Source organism: Triturus cristatus, chromosome 1_1 (assembly GCF_964204655.1).
Source record: "Triturus cristatus chromosome 1_1, aTriCri1.1, whole genome shotgun sequence".
Classification (NCBI taxonomy): domain Eukaryota; kingdom Metazoa; phylum Chordata; class Amphibia; order Caudata; family Salamandridae; genus Triturus; species Triturus cristatus.
The window spans coordinates 1,022,232,833-1,022,250,636 of record NC_140579.1 but is presented as its reverse complement, the minus strand read 5'-3'; positions in this window follow the sequence as shown (position 1 = coordinate 1,022,250,636).

Sequence of the window (17,804 nt, the reverse complement as noted above, 5' to 3'; positions counted from 1 at the left end):
TTTTGAGCCATAGAACCTGGTCAGCAGAGCTGCTCTAGAGCCAGAGAACCAGGTCAGCAGAACTGCTTTAGAGCCATAGAACCAGGTCAGCAGAGCTGCTTTAGAGCAAGAGAACCAGGTCAGCAGAGCTGTTGTAGAGCCAGAGAAACCAGGTCAGCAGAGCTGCTTTAGAGGGAGAGAACCAGGTCAGCAGAGCTGCTTTAGAGCCAGAGAACCAGGTCAGAAGAGCTGCTCTAGAGCCAGAGAGCGAAGTCAGCAGAGCTACTTTAGAGCAATGAATCTGGTCAGCAGAGCTGCTTTAGAGCCAGAGAACCAGGTCAGCAGAGCTGCTCTAGAGCCAGAGAACCAGGTCAGCAGAGCTGCTGTAGAGCCAGAGAAACCAGGCCAGTAGAGCTGCTTTAGAGCAAGAGAACCAGGTCAGTACAGCTGCTTTAGAGGGAGAGAACCAGGTCAGCAGAGCTGCTCTAGAGGGAGAGAACCAGGTCAGCAGAGCTGCTCTAGAGCCAGAGAACCATGTCAGCAGAGCTGCTTTAGAGCCATAGAACCTGGTCAGCAGAACTGCTTTAGAGCCAGAGAACCAGGTCAGCAGAGCTGCTCTAGAGCCAGAGAACCAGGTCAGCAGAACTGCTTTAGTGCCATAGAACCGGGTCAGCAGAGCTGCTTTAGAGCCAGAGAACCAGGCCAGCAGAGCTGCTCTAGAGCCAGAGAACCAGGTCAGCAGTGCTGCTTTAGAGGGAGAGAACCAGGTCAGCAGAGCTGCTTTGGAGCCATAGAACCAGGTCAGCAGAGCTGCTTTAGAGCCAGAGAAACCAGGCCAGTAGAGCTCCTTTAGAGCAAGAGAACCAGGTCAGCAGTGCTGCTTTAGAGGAAGAGAACCAGGTCAGCAGAGCTGCTTTGGAGCCAAGAGACTAGGTCAGCAGAGCTGCTCTAGAGCAAGAGAACCAGGTCAGCAGAACTGCTTTAGAGCCATAGAACCAGGTCAGCAGAGCTGCTTAAGAGCCAGAGAACCAGGTCAGCAGAGCTGTTGTAGAGCCAGAGAAACCAGGTCAGCAGAGCTGCTTTAGAGGTAGAGAACCAGGTCAGCAGAGCTGCTCTAGAGGCAGAGAACCAGGTCAGTTGAACTGCTTTAGAGCCATAGAACCAGGTCAGCAGAGCTGCTTTAGAGCCAGAGAAACCAGGCCAGTAGAGCTGCTTTAGAGCAAGAGAACCAGGCCAGCAGTGCTGCTTTAGAGGGAGAGAACCAGGTCAGCAGAGCTGCTTTGGAGCCAATGGACTAGGTCAGCAGAGCTGCTCTAGAGCCAGGGAACCAGGTCAGCAGAACTGCTTTAGAGCCATGGAACCAGGTCAGCAGAGCTGCTTTAGAGCAAGAGGACCAGGTCAGCAGAGCTGTTGTAGAGCCAGAGAAACCAGTTGAGCAGAGCTACTTTAGAGGGAGAGAACCAGGTCAGCAGAGCTGCTTTAGAGCTAGAGAACCAGGTCAGCAGAGCTGCTCTAGAGCCAGAGAACGAAGTCAGCAGAGCTACTTTAGAGCCATAGAACCTGGTCAGCAGAGCTGCTTTAGAGCCAGAGAACCAGGTCAGCAGAGCTGCTCTACAGCATAAGAACCAGGTCAGCAGGGCTGCTCTAGAGCCAGAGAACCAGGTCAGCAGAGTTGCTCTAGAGCCAGAGAACCATTTCAGCAGAGCTGCTGTAGAGCCAGAGAAACCAGGCCAGTAGAGCTGCTTTAGAGCAAGAGAACCAGGTCAGTAGAGCTGCTTTAGAGGGAGAGAACCAGGTCAGCAGAGCTGCTCTAGAGGGATAGAACCAGGTCAACAGAGCTGCTCTAGAGCCAGAGAACCATGTCAGCAGAGCTGCTTTAGAGCCATAGAACCGGGTCAGCAGAACTGCTTTAGAGCCAGAGAAACCAGGTCAGCAGAGCTGCTTTAGAGGGGGAGAGCCAGGCCAGCAGAGCTGCTTTAGAGGGAGAGAACCAGGGCAGCAGAGTTGTTCTAGAGCCAGAGAACCAGGTCAGCAGAGCTGCTCTAGAGCCAGAGAACCAGGTCAGCAGACCTACTGTAGAGCCAGAGAAACCATGTCAGCAGAGCTTCTTTTGAAGGAGAGAACCAGTTCAGCAGAGCTGCTCTAGAGCCAGAGAACCAGGTCAGCAGAGCTGCTGTATAGCCAGAGAAACCAGGCTAGTAGAGCTGCTTTAGAGCAAGAGAACCAGGTCAGTAGAGCTGCTTTAGAGGGAGAGAACCAGGTCAGCAGAGCTGCTCTAGAGGGAGAGAACCAGGTCAGCAGAGCTGCTTTAGAGGGAGAGAACTAAGTCAGCAGAGCTGCTTTAGAGCCATAGAACCTGGTCAGCAGAGCTGCTTTAGAGGCAGAGAACCAGGTCAGCAGAGCTGCTCTAGAGCCTAAGAACCAGGTCAGCAGAGCTGCTGTAGAGCCAGAGAAACCAGGTCAGCAGAGCTGCTCTAGAGCCTAAGAACCAGGCCAGTAGAGCTGCTTTAGAGCAAGAGAACCAGGTCAGCAGTGCTGCTTTAGAGGGAGAGAACCAGGTCAGCAGAGCTGCTTTGGAGCCAATGGAGGAGGTCAGCAGAGCTGCTCTAGAGCAAGAGAACCAGGTCAGCAGAACTGCTTTAGAGCCATAGAACCAGGTCAGCAGAGCTGCTTTAGAGCAAGAGAACCAGGTCAGCAGAGCTGTTGTAGAGCCAGAGAAACCAGGTCAGCAGAGCTGCTTTAGAGGGAGAGAACCAGGTCAGCAGAGCTGCTCTAGAGCCAGAGAACCATGTCAGCAGAGCTGCTTTAGAGCCATAGAACCGGGTCAGCAGAACTGCTTTAGAGCCAGAGAAACCAGGTCAGCAGAGCTGCTTTAGAGGGGGAGAGCCAGGCCAGCAGAGCTGCTTTAGAGGGAGAGAACCAGGGCAGCAGAGTTGTTCTAGAGCCAGAGAACCAGGTCAGCAGAGCTGCTCTAGAGCCAGAGAACCAGGTCAGCAGACCTACTGTAGAGCCAGAGAAACCATGTCAGCAGAGCTTCTTTTGAGGGAGAGAACCAGTTCAGCAGAGCTGCTCTAGAGCCAGAGAACCAGGTCAGCAGAGCTGCTGTATAGCCAGAGAAACCAGGCTAGTAGAGCTGCTTTAGAGCAAGAGAACCAGGTCAGTAGAGCTGCTTTAGAGGGAGAGAACCAGGTCAGCAGATCTGCTCTAGAGGGAGAGAACCAGGTCAGCAGAGCTGCTTTAGAGGGAGAGAACTAAGTCAGCAGAGCTGCTTTAGAGCCATAGAACCTGGTCAGCAGAGCTGCTTTAGAGGCAGAGAACCAGGTCAGCAGAGCTGCTCTAGAGCCTAAGAACCAGGTCAGCAGAGCTGCTGTAGAGCCAGAGAAACCAGGTCAGCAGAGCTGCTCTAGAGCCTAAGAACCAGGCCAGTAGAGCTGCTTTAGAGCAAGAGAACCAGGTCAGCAGTGCTGCTTTAGAGGGAGAGAACCAGGTCAGCAGAGCTGCTTTGGAGCCAATGGAGTAGGTCAGCAGAGCTGCTCTAGAGCAAGAGAACCAGGTCAGCAGAACTGCTTTAGAGCCATAGAACCAGGTCAGCAGAGCTGCTTTAGAGCAAGAGAACCAGGTCAGCAGAGCTGTTGTAGAGCCAGAGAAACCAGGTCAGCAGAGCTGCTTTAGAGGGAGAGAACCAGGTCAGCAGAGCTGCTTTAGAGCCAGAGAACCAGGTCAGCAGAGCTGCTCTAGAGCCAGAGAGCGAAGTCAGCAGAGCTACTTTAGAGCAATGAATCTGGTCAGCAGAGCTTCTTTAGAGCCAGAGAACCAGGTCAGCAGAGCTGCTCTACAGCGTAAGAACCAGGTCAGCAGAGCTGCTCTAGAGCAAGAGAACCAGGTCAGCAGACCTGCTGTAGAGCCAGAGAAACCAGGTCAGCAGAGCTGCTCTAGAGCAAGAGAACCAGGTCAGCAGAACTGCTTTAGAGCCATAGAACCAGGTCAGCAGAGCTGCTTAAGAGCCAGAGAACCAGGTCAGCAGAGCTGTTGTAGAGCCAGAGAAACCAGGTCAGCAGAGCTGCTTTAGAGGTAGAGAACCAGGTCAGCAGAGCTGCTCTAGAGGTAGAGAACCAGGTCAGTTGAACTGCTTTAGAGCCATAGAACCAGGTCAGCAGAGCTGCTTTAGAGCCAGAGAAACCAGGCCAGTAGAGCTGCTTTAGAGCAAGAGAACCAGGCCAGCAGTGCTGCTTTAGAGGGAGAGAACCAGGTCAGCAGAGCTGCTTTGGAGCCAATGGACTAGGTCAGCAGAGCTGCTCTAGAGCCAGAGAACCAGGTCAGCAGAACTGCTTTAGAGCCATGGAACCAGGTCAGCAGAGCTGCTTTAGAGCAAGAGGACCAGGTCAGCAGAGCTGTTGTAGAGCCAGAGAAACCAGTTGAGCAGAGCTACTTTAGAGGGAGAGAACCAGGTCAGCAGAGCTGCTTTAGAGCTAGAGAACCAGGTCAGCAGAGCTGCTCTAGAGCCAGAGAACGAAGTCAGCAGAGCTACTTTAGAGCCATAGAACCTGGTCAGCAGAGCTGCTTTAGAGCCAGAGAACCAGGTCAGCAGAGCTGCTCTACAGCGTAAGAACCAGGTCAGCAGAGCTGCTCTAGAGCCAGAGAACCAGGTCAGCAGAGTTGCTCTAGAGCCAGAGAACCATGTCAGCAGAGCTGCTGTAGAGCCAGAGAAACCAGGCCAGTAGAGCTGCTTTAGAGCAAGAGAACCAGGTCAGTAGAGCTGCTTTAGAGGGAGAGAACCAGGTCAGCAGAGCTGCTCTAGAGGGATAGAACCAGTTCAGCAGAGCTGCTCTAGAGCCAGAGAACCATGTCAGCAGAGCTGCTTTAGAGCCATAGAACCGGGTCAGCAGAACTGCTTTAGAGCCAGAGAAACCAGGTCAGCAGAGCTGCTTTAGAGGGGGAGAGCCAGGCCAGCAGAGCTGCTTTAGAGGGAGAGAACCAGGGCAGCAGAGTTGTTCTAGAGCCAGAGAACCAGGTCAGCAGAGCTGCTCTAGAGCCAGAGAACCAGGTCAGCAGACCTACTGTAGAGCCAGAGAAACCATGTCAGCAGAGCTTCTTTTGAGGGAGAGAACCAGTTCAGCAGAGCTGCTCTAGAGCCAGAGAACCAGGTCAGCAGAGCTGCTGTATAGCCAGAGAAACCAGGCTAGTAGAGCTGCTTTAGAGCAAGAGAACCAGGTCAGTAGAGCTGCTTTAGAGGGAGAGAACCAGGTCAGCAGAGCTGCTCTAGAGGGAGAGAACCAGGTCAGCAGAGCTGCTTTAGAGGGAGAAAACTAAGTCAGCAGAGCTGCTTTAGAGCCATAGAACCTGGTCAGCAGAGCTGCTTTAGAGGCAGAGAACCAGGTCAGCAGAGCTGCTCTAGAGCCTAAGAACCAGGTCAGCAGAGCTGCTCTAGAGCCAGAGAACCAGGTCAGCAGAGCTGCTGTAGAGCCAGAGAAACCAGGTCAGCAGAGCTGCTCTAGAGCCTAAGAACCAGGCCAGTAGAGCTGCTTTAGAGCAAGAGAACCAGGTCAGCAGTGCTGCTTTAGAGGGAGAGAACCAGGTCAGCAGAGCTGCTTTGGAGCCAATGGAGTAGGTCAGCAGAGCTGCTCTAGAGCAAGAGAACCAGGTCAGCAGAACTGCTTTAGAGCCATAGAACCAGGTCAGCAGAGCTGCTTTAGAGCAAGAGAACCAGGTCAGCAGAGCTGTTGTAGAGCCAGAGAAACCAGGTCAGCAGAGCTGCTTTAGAGGGAGAGAACCAGGTCAGCAGAGCTGCTTTAGAGCCAGAGAACCAGGTCAGCAGAGCTGCTCTAGAGCCAGAGAGCGAAGTCAGCAGAGCTACTTTAGAGCAATGAATCTGGTCAGCAGAGCTTTTTTAGAGCCAGAGAACCAGGTCAGCAGAGCTGCTCTACAGCGTAAGAACCAGGTCAGCAGAGCTGCTCTAGAGCAAGAGAACCAGGTCAGCAGACCTGCTGTAGAGCCAGAGAAACCAGGTCAGCAGAGCTTTTTTTGAGGGAGAGAACCAGTTCAGCAGAGCTGCTTTATAGCAAGTGAACCAGGTCAGCAGAGTTGCTCTAGAGCCAGAGAACCAGGTCAGCAGAGCTGCTGTAGAGCCAGAGAAACCAGGCCAGTAGAGCTGCTTTAGAGCAAGAGAACCAGGTCAGTACAGTTGCTTTAGAGGGAGAGAACCAGGTCAGCAGAGCTGCTCTAGAGGGAGAGAACCAGGTCAGCAGAGCTGCTCTAGAGCCAGAGAACCATGTCAGCAGAGCTGCTTTAGAGCCATAGAACCTGGTCAGCAGAACCGCTTTAGAGCCAGAGAACCAGGTCAGCAGAGGCGTTGTAGAGCCAGAGAACCTTGTCAGCAGAGCTGCTTTAGAGCCATAGAACCGGGTCAGCAGAACTGCTTTAGAGCCAGAGAACCAGGTCAGCAGAGTTGCTTTAGAGGGGGAGTACCAGGCCAGCAGAGCTGCTTTAGAGGGAGAGAACCAGGTCAGCAGAGCTGCTTTGGAGCCAAAGGACCAGGTCAGCAGAGCTGCTCTAGAGCCAGAGAACCAGGTCAGCAGAGCTGCTCTATAGCCATAGAACCAGGTCAGCAAAGCTGCTTTAGAGCAAGAGAACCAGGTCAGTGGTGCTGCTTTAGAGGGAGAGAACCAGGTCAGCTGAGCTGCTTTGGAGCCAATGGACTAGGTCAGCAGAGCTGCTCTAGAGCCAGAGAACCAGGTCAGCAGAGCTGCTGTAGAGCCAGAGAAAACAGGTCAGCAGAGCTGCTCTAGAGCCTAAGAACCAGGCCAGTAGAGCTGCTTTAGAGCAAGAGAACCAGGTCAGCAGTGCTGCTTTAGAGGGAAAGAACCAGGTCAGCAGAGCTGCTTTGGAGCCAATGGAGTAGGTCAGCAGAGCTGCTCTAGAGCAAGAGAACCAGGTCAGCAGAACTGCTTTAGAGCCATAGAACCAGGTCAGCAGAGCTGCTTTAGAGCAAGAGAACCAGGTCAGCAGAGCTGTTGTAGAGCCAGAGAAACCAGGTCAGCAGAGCTGCTTTAGAGGGAGAGAACCAGGTCAGCAGAGCTGCTTTAGAGCCAGAGAACCAGGTCAGCAGAGCTGCTCTAGAGCCAGAGAGCGAAGTCAGCAGAGCTACTTTAGAGCAATGAATCTGGTCAGCAGAGCTTCTTTAGAGCCAGAGAACCAGGTCAGCAGAGCTGCTCTACAGCGTAAGAACCAGGTCAGCAGAGCTGCTCTAGAGCAAGAGAACCAGGTCAGCAGACCTGCTGTAGAGCCAGAGAAACCAGGTCAGCAGAGCTTTTTTTGAGGGAGAGAACCAGTTCAGCAGAGCTGCTTTATAGCAAGTGAACCAGGTCAGCAGAGTTGCTCTAGAGCCAGAGAACCAGGTCAGCAGAGCTGCTGTAGAGCCAGAGAAACCAGGCCAGTAGAGCTGCTTTAGAGCAAGAGAACCAGGTCAGTACAGCTGCTTTAGAGGGAGAGAACCAGGTCAGCAGAGCTGCTCTAGAGGGAGAGAACCAGGTCAGCAGAGCTGCTCTAGAGCCAGAGAACCATGTCAGCAGAGCTGCTTTAGAGCCATAGAACCTGGTCAGCAGAACCGCTTTAGAGCCAGAGAACCAGGTCAGCAGAGGTGTTGTAGAGCCAGAGAACCTTGTCAGCAGAGCTGCTTTAGAGCCATAGAACCGGGTCAGCAGAACTGCTTTAGAGCCAGAGAACCAGGTCAGCAGAGTTGCTTTAGAGGGGGAGTACCAGGCCAGCAGAGCTGCTTTAGAGGGAGAGAACCAGGTCAGCAGAGCTGCTTTGGAGCCAAAGGACCAGGTCAGCAGAGCTGCTCTAGAGCCAGAGAACCAGGTCAGCAGAGCTGCTCTATAGCCATAGAACCAGGTGAGCAAAGCTGCTTTAGAGCAAGAGAACCAGGTCAGCGGTGCTGCTTTAGAGGGAGAGAACCAGGTCAGCTGAGCTGCTTTGGAGCCAATGGACTAGGTCAGCAGAGCTGCTCTAGAGCCAGAGTACCAGGTCAGCAGAACTGCTTTAGAGCCATAGAACCAGGTCAGCAGAGCTGCTTTAGAGCAAGAGAACCAGGTCAGCAGAGCTGTTGTAGAGCCAGAGAAACCAGGTCAGCAGAGCTGCTTAAGAGGGAGAGAACCAGGTCAGCAGAGCTGCTTTAGAGCCAGAGAACCAGGTCAGCAGAGCTGCTCCAGAGCCAGAGAACGAAGTCAGCAGAGCTACTTTAGAGCCAAAGAACCAGGTCAGCAGAGCTGCTCTACAGCGTAAGAACCAGGTCAGCAGAGCTGCTCTAGAGCCAGAGAACCAGGTCAGCTGACCTACTGTAGAGCCAGAGAAACGAGGTCAGCAGAGCTTCTTTTGAGGGAGAGAACCAGTTCAGCAGAGCTGCTCTAGAGCCAGAGAACCAGGTCAGCAGAGCTGCTGTATAGCCAGAGAAACCAGGCTAGTAGAGCTGCTTTAGAGCAAGAGAACGAGGTCAGTAGAGCTGCTTTAGAGGGAGAGAACCAGGTCAGCAGAGCTGCTCTAGAGGGAGAGAACCAGGTCAGCAGAGCTGCTTTAGAGGGAGAAAACTAAGTCAGCAGAGCTGCTTTAGAGCCATAGAACCTGGTCAGCAGAGCTGCTTTAGAGGCAGAGAACCAGATCAGCAGAGCTGCTCTAGAGCCTAAGAACCAGGTCAGCAGAGCTGCTCTAGAGCCAGAGAACCAGGTCAGCAGAGCTGCTGTAGAGCCAGAGAAACCAGGTCAGCAGAGCTGCTCTAGAGCCTAAGAACCAGGCCAGTAGAGCTGCTTTAGAGCAAGAGAACCAGGTCAGCAGTGCTGCTTTAGAGGGAGAGAACCAGGTCAGCAGAGCTGCTTTGGAGCCAATGGAGTAGGTCAGCAGAGCTGCTCTAGAGCAAGAGAACCAGGTCAGCAGAACTGCTTTAGAGCCATAGAACCAGGTCAGCAGAGCTGCTTTAGAGCAAGAGAACCAGGTCAGCAGAGCTGTTGTAGAGCCAGAGAAACCAGGTCAGCAGAGCTGCTTTAGAGGGAGAGAACCAGGTCAGCAGAGCTGCTTTAGAGCCAGAGAACCAGGTCAGCAGAGCTGCTCTAGAGCCAGAGAGCGAAGTCAGCAGAGCTACTTTAGAGCAATGAATCTGGTCAGCAGAGCTTCTTTAGAGCCAGAGAACCAGGTCAGCAGAGCTGCTCTACAGCGTAAGAACCAGGTCAGCAGAGCTGCTCTAGAGCAAGAGAACCAGGTCAGCAGACCTGCTGTAGAGCCAGAGAAACCAGGTCAGCAGAGCTGCTCTAGAGCAAGAGAACCAGGTCAGCAGAACTGCTTTAGAGCCATAGAACCAGGTCAGCAGAGCTGCTTAAGAGCCAGAGAACCAGGTGAGCAGAGCTGTTGTAGAGCCAGAGAAACCAGGTCAGCAGAGCTGCTTTAGAGGTAGAGAACCAGGTCAGCAGAGCTGCTCTAGAGGCAGAGAACCAGGTCAGTTGAACTGCTTTAGAGCCATAGAACCAGGTCAGCAGAGCTGCTTTAGAGCCAGAGAAACCAGGCCAGTAGAGCTGCTTTAGAGCAAGAGAACCAGGCCAGCAGTGCTGCTTTAGAGGGAGAGAACCAGGTCAGCAGAGCTGCTTTGGAGCCAATGGACTAGGTCAGCAGAGCTGCTCTAGAGCCAGAGAACCAGGTCAGCAGAACTGCTTTAGAGCCATGGAACCAGTTCAGCAGAGCTGCTTTAGAGCAAGAGGACCAGGTCAGCAGAGCTGTTGTAGAGCCAGAGAAACCAGGTGAGCAGAGCTACTTTAGAGGGAGAGAACCGGGTCAGCAGAGCTGCTTTAGAGCTAGAGAACCAGGTCAGCAGAGCTGCTCTAGAGCCAGAGAACGAAGTCAGCAGAGCTACTTTAGAGCCATAGAACCTGGTCAGCAGAGCTGCTTTAGAGCCAGAGAACCAGGTCAGCAGAGCTGCTCTACAGCGTAAGAACCAGGTCAGCAGAGCTGCTCTAGAGCCAGAGAACCAGGTCAGCAGAGTTGCTCTAGAGCCAGAGAACCATGTCAGCAGAGCTGTTGTAGAGCCAGAGAAACCAGGTCAGCAGAGCTGCTTTAGAGGTAGAGAACCAGGTCAGCAGAGCTGCTCTAGAGGCAGAGAACCAGGTCAGTTGAACTGCTTTAGAGCCATAGAACCAGGTCAGCAGAGCTGCTTTAGAGCCAGAGAAACCAGGCCAGTAGAGCTGCTTTAGAGCAAGAGAACCAGGCCAGCAGTGCTGCTTTAGAGGGAGAGAACCAGGTCAGCAGAGCTGCTTTGGAGCCAATGGACTAGGTCAGCAGAGCTGCTCTAGAGCCAGAGAACCAGGTCAGCAGAACTGCTTTAGAGCCATGGAACCAGGTCAGCAGAGCTGCTTTAGAGCAAGAGGACCAGGTCAGCAGAGCTGTTGTAGAGCCAGAGAAACCAGGTGAGCAGAGCTACTTTAGAGGGAGAGAACCAGGTCAGCAGAGCTGCTTTAGAGCTAGAGAACCAGGTCAGCAGAGCTGCTCTAGAGCCAGAGAACGAAGTCAGCAGAGCTACTTTAGAGCCATAGAACCTGGTCAGCAGAGCTGCTTTAGAGCCAGAGAACCAGGTCAGCAGAGCTGCTCTACAGCGTAAGAACCAGGTCAGCAGAGCTGCTCTAGAGCCAGAGAACCAGGTCAGCAGAGTTGCTCTAGAGCCAGAGAACCATGTCAGCAGAGCTGCTGTAGAGCCAGAGAAACCAGGCAAGTAGAGCTGCTTTAGAGCAAGAGAACCAGGTCAGTAGAGCTGCTTTAGAGGGAGAGAACCAGGTCAGCAGAGCTGCTCTAGAGGGATAGAACCAGTTCAGCAGAGCTGCTCTAGAGCCAGAGAACCATGTCAGCAGAGCTGCTTTAGAGCCATAGGACCGGGTCAGCAGAACTGCTTTAGAGCCAGAGAAACCAGGTCAGCAGAGCTGCTTTAGAGGGGGAGAGCCAGGCCAGCAGAGCTGCTTTAGAGGGAGAGAACCAGGGCAGCAGAGTTGTTCTAGAGCCAGAGAACCAGGTCAGCAGAGCTGCTCTAGAGCCAGAGAACCAGGTCAGCAGACCTACTGTAGAGCCAGAGAAACCATGTCAGCAGAGCTTCTTTTGAGGGAGAGAACCAGTTCAGCAGAGCTGCTCTAGAGCCAGAGAACCAGGTCAGCAGAGCTGCTGTATAGCCAGAGAAACCAGGCTAGTAGAGCTGCTTTAGAGCAAGAGAACCAGGTCAGTAGAGCTGCTTTAGAGGGAGAGAACCAGGTCAGCAGAGCTGCTCTAGAGGGAGAGAACCAGGTCAGCAGAGCTGCTTTAGAGGGAGAGAACTAAGTCAGCAGAGCTGCTTTAGAGCCATAGAACCTGGTCAGCAGAGCTGCTTTAGAGGCAGAGAACCAGGTCAGCAGAGCTGCTCTAGAGCCTAAGAACCAGGTCAGCAGAGCTGCTCTAGAGCCAGAGAACCAGGTCAGCAGAGCTGCTGTAGAGCCAGAGAAACCAGGTCAGCAGAGCTGCTCTAGAGCCTAAGAACCAGGCCAGTAGAGCTTCTTTAGAGCAAGAGAACCAGGTCAGCAGTGCTGCTTTAGAGGGAGAGAACCAGGTCAGCAGAGCTGCTTTGAAGCCAATGGAGTAGGTCAGCAGAGCTGCTCTAGAGCAAGAGAACCAGGTCAGCAGAACTGCTTTAGAGCCATAGAACCAGGTCAGCAGAGCTGCTTTAGAGCAAGAGAACCAGGTCAGCAGAGCTGTTGTAGAGCCAGAGAAACCAGGTCAGCAGAGCTGCTTTAGAGGGAGAGAACCAGGTCAGCAGAGCTGCTTTAGAGCCAGAGAACCAGGTCAGCAGAGCTGCTCTAGAGCCAGAGAGCGAAGTCAGCAGAGCTACTTTAGAGCAATGAATCTGGTCAGCAGAGCTTCTTTAGAGCCAGAGAACCAGGTCAGCAGAGCTGCTCTACAGCGTAAGAACCAGGTCAGCAGAGCTGCTCTAGAGCAAGAGAACCAGGTCAGCACACCTGCTGTAGAGCCAGAGAAACCAGGTCAGCAGAGCTTTTTTTGAGGGAGAGAACCAGTTCAGCAGAGCTGCTTTATAGCAAGTGAACCAGGTCAGCAGAGTTGCTCTAGAGCCAGAGAACCAGGTCAGCAGAGCTGCTGTAGAGCCAGAGAAACCAGGCCAGTAGAGCTGCTTTAGAGCAAGAGAACCAGGTCAGTACAGCTGCTTTAGAGGGAGAGAACCAGGTCAGCAGAGCTGCTCTAGAGGGAGAGAACCAGGTCAGCAGAGCTGCTCTAGAGCCAGAGAACCATGTCAGCAGAGCTGCTTTAGAGCCATAGAACCTGGTCAGCAGAACCGCTTTAGAGCCAGAGAACCAGGTCAGCAGAGGTGTTGTAGAGCCAGAGAACCTTGTCAGCAGAGCTGCTTTAGAGCCATAGAACCGGGTCAGCAGAACTGCTTTAGAGCCAGAGAACCAGGTCAGCAGAGTTGCTTTAGAGGGGGAGTACCAGGCCAGCAGAGCTGCTTTAGAGGGAGAGAACCAGGTCAGCAGAGCTGCTTTGGAGCCAAAGGACCAGGTCAGCAGAGCTGCTCTAGAGCCAGAGAACCAGGTCAGCAGAGCTGCTCTATAGCCATAGAACCAGGTCAGCAAAGCTGCTTTAGAGCAAGAGAACCAGGTCAGCGGTGCTGCTTTAGAGGGAGAGAACCAGGTCAGCTGAGCTGCTTTGGAGCCAATGGACTAGGTCAGCAGAGCTGCTCTAGAGCCAGAGTACCAGGTCAGCAGAAATGCTATAGAACCAGGTCAGCAGAGCTGCTTTAGAGCAAGAGAACCAGGTCAGCAGAGCTGTTGTAGAGCCAGAGAAACCAGGTCAGCAGAGCTGCTTTAGAGGGAGAGAACCAGGTCAGCAGAGCTGCTTTAGAGCCAGAGAACCAGGTCAGCAGAGCTGCTCCAGAGCCAGAGAACGAAGTCAGCAGAGCTACTTTAGAGCCAAAGAACCAGGTCAGCAGAGCTGCTCTACAGCGTAAGAACCAGGTCAGCAGAGCTGCTCTAGAGCCAGAGAACCAGGTCAGCTGACCTACTGTAGAGCCAGAGAAACGAGGTCAGCAGAGCTTCTTTTGAGGGAGAGAACCAGTTCAGCAGAGCTGCTCTAGAGCCAGAGAACCAGGTCAGCAGAGCTGCTGTATAGCCAGAGAAACCAGGCTAGTAGAGGTGCTTTAGAGCAAGAGAACGAGGTCAGTAGAGCTGCTTTAGAGGGAGAGAACCAGGTCAGCAGAGCTGCTCTAGAGGGAGAGAACCAGGTCAGCAGAGCTGCTTTAGAGGGAGGGAACTAAGTCAGCAGAGCTGCTTTTGAGCCATAGAACCTGGTCAGCAGAGCTGCTTTAGAGGCAGAGAACCAGGTCAGCAGAGCTGCTCTAGAGCCTAAGAACCAGGTCAGCAGAGCTGCTCTAGAGCCAGAGAACCAGGTCAGCAGAGCTGCTGTAGAGCCAGAGAAACCAGGTCAGCAGAGCTGCTCTAGAGCCTAAGAACCAGGCCAGTAGAGCTGCTTTAGAGCAAGAGAACCAGGTCAGCAGTGCTGCTTTAGAGGGAGAGAACCAGGTCAGCAGAGCTGCTTTGGAGTAAAATGGAGTAGGTCAGCAGAGCAGCTCTAGAGCCAGAGAACCAGGTCAGCAGAACTGCTTTAGAGCCATAGAACCAGGTCAGCAGAGCTGCTTTAGAGCAAGAGAACCAGGTCAGCAGAGCTGTTGTAGAGCCAGAGAAACCAGGTCAGCAGAGCTGCTTTAGAGGGAGAGAACCAGGTCAGCAGAGCTGCTTTAGAGCCAGAGAACCAGGTCAGCAGAGCTGCTCTAGAGCCAGAGAGCGAAGTCAGCAGAGCTACTTTAGAGCAATGAATCTGGTCAGCAGAGCTGCTTTAGAGCCAGAGAACCAGGTCAGCAGAGCTGCTCTAGAGCCAGAGAACCAGGTCAGCAGAGCTGCTGTAGAGCCAGAGAAACCAGGCCAGTAGAGCTGCTTTAGAGCAAGAGAACCAGGTCAGTACAGCTGCTTTAGAGGGAGAGAACCAGGTCAGCAGAGCTGCTCTAGAGGGAGAGAACCAGGTCAGCAGAGCTGCTCTAGAGCCAGAGAACCATGCCAGCAGAGCTGCTTTAGAGCCATAGAACCTGGTCAGCAGAACTGCTTTAGAGCCAGAGAACCAGGTCAGCAGAGCTGCTCTAGAGCCAGAGAACCAGGTCAGCAGAACTGCTTTAGTGCCATAGAACCGGGTCAGCAGAGCTGCTTTAGAGCCAGAGAACCAGGCCAGCAGAGCTGCTCTAGAGCCAGAGAACCAGGTCAGCAGTGCTGCTTTAGAGGGAGAGAACCAGGTCAGCAGAGCTGCTTTGGAGCCATAGAACCAGGTCAGCAGAGCTGCTTTAGAGCCAGAGAAACCAGGCCAGTAGAGCTCCTTTAGAGCAAGAGAACCAGGTCAGCAGTGCTGCTTTAGAGGAAGAGAACCAGGTCAGCAGAGCTGCTTTGGAGCCAAGAGACTAGGTCAGCAGAGCTGCTCTAGAGCAAGAGAACCAGGTCAGCAGAACTGCTTTAGAGCCATAGAACCAGGTCAGCAGAGCTGCTTAAGAGCCAGAGAACCAGGTCAGCAGAGCTGTTGTAGAGCCAGAGAAACCAGGTCAGCAGAGCTGCTTTAGAGGTAGAGAACCAGGTCAGCAGAGCTGCTCTAGAGGCAGAGAACCAGGTCAGTTGAACTGCTTTAGAGCCATAGAACCAGGTCAGCAGAGCTGCTTTAGAGCCAGAGAAACCAGGCCAGTAGAGCTGCTTTAGAGCAAGAGAACCAGGCCAGCAGTGCTGCTTTAGAGGGAGAGAACCAGGTCAGCAGAGCTGCTTTGGAGCCAATGGACTAGGTCAGCAGAGCTGCTCTAGAGCCAGAGAACCAGGTCAGCAGAACTGCTTTAGAGCCATGGAACCAGGTCAGCAGAGCTGCTTTAGAGCAAGAGGACCAGGTCAGCAGAGCTGTTGTAGAGCCAGAGAAACCAGTTGAGCAGAGCTACTTTAGAGGGAGAGAACCAGGTCAGCAGAGCTGCTTTAGAGCTAGAGCACCAGGTCAGCAGAGCTGCTCTAGAGCCAGAGAACGAAGTCAGCAGAGCTACTTTAGAGCCATAGAACCTGGTCAGCAGAGCTGCTTTAGAGCCAGAGAACCAGGTCAGCAGAGCTGCTCTACAGCATAAGAACCAGGTCAGCAGAGCTGCTCTAGAGCCAGAGAACCAGGTCAGCAGAGTTGCTCTAGAGCCAGAGAACCATGTCAGCAGAGCTGCTGTAGAGCCAGAGAAACCAGGCCAGTAGAGCTGCTTTAGAGCAAGAGAACCAGGTCAGTAGAGCTGCTTTAGAGGGAGAGAACCAGGTCAGCAGTGCTGCTCTAGAGGGATAGAACCAGGTCAGCAGAGCTGCTCTAGAGCCAGAGAACGTTGTCAGCAGAGCTGCTTTAGAGCCATAGAACCGGGTCAGCAGAACTGCGTTAGAGCCAGAGAAACCAGGTCAGCAGAGCTGCTTTAGAGGGGGAGAGCCAGGCCAGCAGAGCTGCTTTAGAGGGAGAGAACCAGGGCAGCAGAGTTGTTCTAGAGCCAGAGAACCAGGTCAGCAGAGCTGCTCTAGAGCCAGAGAACCAGGTCAGCAGACCTACTGTAGAGCCAGAGAAACCATGTCAGCAGAGCTTCTTTTGAGGGAGAGAACCAGTTCAGCAGAGCTGCTCTAGAGCCAGAGAACCAGGTCAGCAGAGCTGCTGTATAGCCAGAGAAACCAGGCTAGTAGAGCTGCTTTAGAGCAAGAGAACCAGGTCAGTAGAGCTGCTTTAGAGGGAGAGAACCAGGTCAGCAGAGCTGCTCTAGAGGGAGAGAACCAGGTCAGCAGAGCTGCTTTAGAGGGAGAGAACTAAGTCAGCAGAGCTGCTTTAGAGCCATAGAACCTGGTCAGCAGAGCTGCTTTAGAGGCAGAGAACCAGGTCAGCAGAGCTGCTCTAGAGCCTAAGAACCAGGTCAGCAGAGCTGCTCTAGAGCCAGAGAACCAGGTCAGCAGAGCTGCTGTAGAGCCAGAGAAACCAGGTCAGCAGAGCTGCTCTAGAGCCTAAGAACCAGGCCAGTAGAGCTGCTTTAGAGCAAGAGAACCAGGTCAGCAGTGCAGCTTTAGAGGGAGAGAACCAGGTCAGCAGAGCTGCTTTGGAGCCAATGGAGTAGGTCAGCAGAGCTGCTCTAGAGCAAGAGAACCAGGTCAGCAGAACTGCTTTAGAGCCATAGAACCAGGTCAGCAGAGCTGCTTTAGAGCAAGAGAACCAGGTCAGCAGAGCTGTTGTAGAGCCAGAGAAACCAGGTCAGCAGAGCTGTTTTAGAGGGAGAGAACCAGGTCAGCAGAGCTGCATTAGAGCCAGAGAACCAGGTCAGCAGAGCTGCTCTAGAGCCAGAGAGCGAAGTCAGCAGAGCTACTTTAGAGCAATGAATCTGGTCAGCAGAGCTTCTTTAGAGCCAGAGAACCAGGTCAGCAGAGCTGCTCTACAGCGTAAGAACCAGGTCAGCAGAGCTGCTCTAGAGCAAGAGAACCAGGTCAGCAGACCTGCTGTAGAGCCAGAGAAACCAGGTCAGCAGAGCTGCTCTAGAGCAAGAGAACCAGGTCAGCAGAACTGCTTTAGAGCCATAGAACCAGGTCAGCAGAGCTGCTTAAGAGCCAGAGAACCAGGTGAGCAGAGCTGTTGTAGAGCCAGAGAAACCAGGTCAGCAGAGCTGCTTTAGAGGTAGAGAACCAGGTCAGCAGAGCTGCTCTAGAGGCAGAGAACCAGGTCAGTTGAACTGCTTTAGAGCCATAGAACCAGGTCAGCAGAGCTGCTTTAGAGCCAGAGAAACCAGGCCAGTAGAGCTGCTTTAGAGCAAGAGAACCAGGCCAGCAGTGCTGCTTTAGAGGGAGAGAACCAGGTCAGCAGAGCTGCTTTGGAGCCAATGGACTAGGTCAGCAGAGCTGCTCTAGAGCCAGAGAACCAGGTCAGCAGAACTGCTTTAGAGCCATGGAACCAGTTCAGCAGAGCTGCTTTAGAGCAAGAGGACCAGGTCAGCAGAGCTGTTGTAGAGCCAGAGAAACCAGGTGAGCAGAGCTACTTTAGAGGGAGAGAACCGGGTCAGCAGAGCTGCTTTAGAGCTAGAGAACCAGGTCAGCAGAGCTGCTCTAGAGCCAGAGAACGAAGTCAGCAGAGCTACTTTAGAGCCATAGAACCTGGTCAGCAGAGCTGCTTTAGAGCCAGAGAACCAGGTCAGCAGAGCTGCTCTACAGCGTAAGAACCAGGTCAGCAGAGCTGCTCTAGAGCCAGAGAACCAGGTCAGCAGAGTTGCTCTAGAGCCAGAGAACCATGTCAGCAGAGCTGCTGTAGAGCCAGAGAAACCAGGCCAGTAGAGCTGCTTTAGAGCAAGAGAACCAGGTCAGTAGAGCTGCTTTAGAGGGAGAGAACCAGGTCAGCAGAGCTGCTCTAGAGGGATAGAACCAGTTCAGCAGAGCTGCTCTAGAGCCAGAGAACCATGTCAGCAGAGCTGCTTTAGAGCCATAGAACCGGGTCAGCAGAACTGCTTTAGAGCCAGAGAAACCAGGTCAGCAGAGCTGCTTTAGAGGGGGAGAGCCAGGCCAGCAGAGCTGCTTTAGAGGGAGAGAACCAGGGCAGCAGAGTTGTTCTAGAGCCAGAGAACCAGGTCAGCAGAGCTGCTCTAGAGCCAGAGAACCAGGTCAGCAGACCTACTGTAGAGCCAGAGAAACCATGTCAGCAGAGCTTCTTTTGAGGGAGAGAACCAGTTCAGCAGAGCTGCTCTAGAGCCAGAGAACCAGGTC